This window comes from Micromys minutus (genome assembly GCF_963924665.1).
Source record: "Micromys minutus genome assembly, chromosome: 27".
Classification (NCBI taxonomy): domain Eukaryota; kingdom Metazoa; phylum Chordata; class Mammalia; order Rodentia; family Muridae; genus Micromys; species Micromys minutus.
The window spans coordinates 20,880,590-20,883,816 of NC_137962.1; positions in this window are offsets into that span (position 1 = coordinate 20,880,590).

Sequence of the window (3,227 nt, forward strand, 5' to 3'; positions counted from 1 at the left end):
TTTTTAGACTCAGGTCTACCTTGAGAAGTGGGTACAGTACAGTATGTATCCATTTTCTACCATGAACAGCCAATAAACTGTTTGCAACTACAAACTGTCTTCCATCAAGATCCAAGATGTCCAAGAGTTTGAGAACCTCACAGCTCCGACCTTGTTGCAGGGTTGGGGACCCCTGAACCAGCTCTGGCTTTCCCTACAGCCGGGCTAGCCTTGAAGTCACAGAGATAAAAGTGCCTTTGCCTCCTGGGTGCTGGGACTTAGGCAAACGCCATCACCGAAGGTTTTGATGACAGCATCATACTTAATTTTGTGTCATTTTTTCTTACAGATCTTGAGACTGAATGAACCGAGGACCACATGTTGCTGTGGGGTATCTGTCAGGAACGACTGCTCGGACATAGATTTAAGCCAATAAAAAGTCCTTATTGCTGGAGACAATTACACTGGATGTGCAGGACCCCACTGTAGCCCCGAGCCTTTCTCACGGTGAACTTTTAAGCACAAAAACCATGTTCTGGATTGACATACCTCAGTTAACAAGAACGGTCAGCCAGAAGCAGAACTATAGAAGCTTAAAAAGCAAGGTTAGTGCATTTAGAGAGTTTCCCAGAGCTGTGGACTTTGACGGATTAGGCCTCTGTTTCTGTTTTGGCAGTGGTGCTGTCTAAGTGCTGAGTTTCACAGCCTGAATGGTACGGAGTCATGGAGTTGGTTGTGGTAAGGTCTGAGGGCCTGTTATACATGCACGATAGCAAAGTGTTCTGCCTCTAAGCTGTATCCTCAGAACTGTTGATTCTTTTGAGACTGTTTAGCCCAAGTTGTCCATGAACTCCCATTCTTCCTGCCCCAGGTTTTTGAGTTGGGTTGTAGGCATGACCCACCATGCTTAGCAAGTGTGCTAGTGTTTTGATGTGGCCCATAGTTCCAAAGGTTTCAGTCCTTCATGAAGGTGGGGGAGGGCAGGAAACAGAAAAAGTGGGGGTGGGGCAGGTTCTTTCCTTTCTGTATTCCACTGCAGTTCCTAGCCTCCAGGCTAAGGCCAGCTCACATCTTAGTATTTGTTCCTGACTGAGTCAATCTTTTCTGGTAACTCCCTCATCAGTGTGTCCAGAGGGCCTTGATTTACTAACCCAGGCATTTCTCAACCCAGACAACCAAGAGTAAGCACCACAGAGTGTAGTCTTAGTTATTTTGGCTGTCTCTGTTTCCGGTTTTCCAAGTGACCAAGTGGCAGTTTCGACAAGCCGTTAATGGTTTAATGCAGGCTTAGCTCGTTTTAACAACATCCGAGGATTAGGTGTTCTGGTTAAGGTGTTGATAACCCCTGACCTGTGAACTGAATCTCTTCCGTGGCCTGTTCTGTCTGTACAGCAAATGAGCTAAAGTGATTTCTGTGTCTCTAAATGATTGTGGAGAAGGGAGGGAGAAGAAAGGTCTAAGACAAAAAGGGAAAGGCTAGGAGGTTGGTACATACCTTGGTCTTTCGGGGCAGGCTTTCTCTGCATAGCCCTGGCTGTCCTGCTTGGTGAGATCCTCAATGGTTTCAATAAAATTCTAAAACTCAGGACAGGAGAAGTGGCTCAGCGGTTAAGAGGACTGGCTTTTTTCTTGAGGACCTGGGTTCAATTCCCAGCACCCACATGGCAGCTCACCACTGCCTGTAACTCCATCCAGCTCCACACAGATAGATATAGAAGAGTTCTGACATCTCCACACAGATGGATACATGCAAGCAAAACGTCAATGCACATAAAAGTCAATAAGCAATTTTTAAAAAAAAATCTAAGAATTTTTCCTAATAACTATGTATTTTGTTTGTTGGTGGGTTTTGTGTTTGCTGGGCTGCAGGCCTGCACCACCCTACCTAATATAGATATATGCATGATACTATAACAGGACATATAAAAACATGCACTGCCAGCTGCACAGACTCAGACTTACAAACGATCAAAGGAAGCAGAAAGCCGGGATCGGTGGTGCACTTTTGATCCCAGCACTTGGGAGGAGGCAGAGAGGCAGATGGATCAAGTCTGAAGCCAGCCTGGTCTACACAGCAAGTTCCAGGGCTACAGAGTGAGACCCTGTGTCAATAATAGAAAGATGGATGGATGGGTGATGGACAGACAGACAGACAGACAGATGGTAGATAGATAGACAGATAGGGATAGCCAGGTGGCGGTACATGCCTGTAGTCCCAGAACGTCTGTATTCTTGGGGTTTGAGTTCAGGGAGATGGACGCCAAGCCCCAGCATAGACTACAGAGCGAAAGGGTGGAAGTCACAGCAGAGGGTGAGCTTTAACTCCGAGCGTGGTGGGCTCTGGCTGCGGTGGGAGGTGGGAGCCCTAGGATCATTGCATATTTGAGGCTGTCTCAAAAACACTATGGGCCCAAAGCAACCCAAGATTAGAACGTGAGTTCCAAGGAAGTCCTGTTCATTGCCTTCCTTGAAAACCAGATCTGGGGCTGACTCTGGAGTTCTGATTGACACAGCAGACCAAGAGCACACGGGAACCCAACCTTCACGGTTTGTCAGTAAAGGGGGGGGGGGCAGGGTCTACTGTGTATGACTGACTCGTCACATGGGGATGGTTGTGTTTCGGTCTATATTTTGAAAGCAAAAATGGACAGTTTCTCTGCATGATCCCAGAAGAACATTCAGACATCTGAACACCTGCTGACTGTTGTTCGCTAACAGGGATGTGACCGGTCTCTTCTGTGCATTTTGGTATTTCCTCCTGCCTTTCAGAATTAAAGGCCGTTTCACAGTTAACTGGGAAAGGGCAGGTGTGTTGGATATAGAAGAGGAACCAGCAGCGGCCAACCTAGGCGGCACTGCCTCCTTTGCACGGGAAAAGACGGGGGAGGTGAGGAGGGCCGGACTCTGGTGATTTAAGGTGACAGACACCAAGAGTAACTGTCTTTGAGTTTAAAAGCTTCGGTAAGAAAGGACATAATTAAATTACACGAGGACAAAGAGGGATAGAGAGAGACGGAGAGGTGTTCTCAGGTCAGCCTGTCACCACAGCCGGGCACTGTTCTCCGAGCGTTCCCCAGAGAGGCTGCCCCACCTAGTGACATTTGAGGTATTATACATGTGAGATGAGATTGGGCACCTTTAGCATGTGACCCTTAAGGGGCTGGCCATGCTCCCTTCCTGCTGAACTCGTTTCTTATCCCAGAGGCTGATCCTGGGGCTCAGGTGTACTCCTGTTCCTCGGTGCTCTG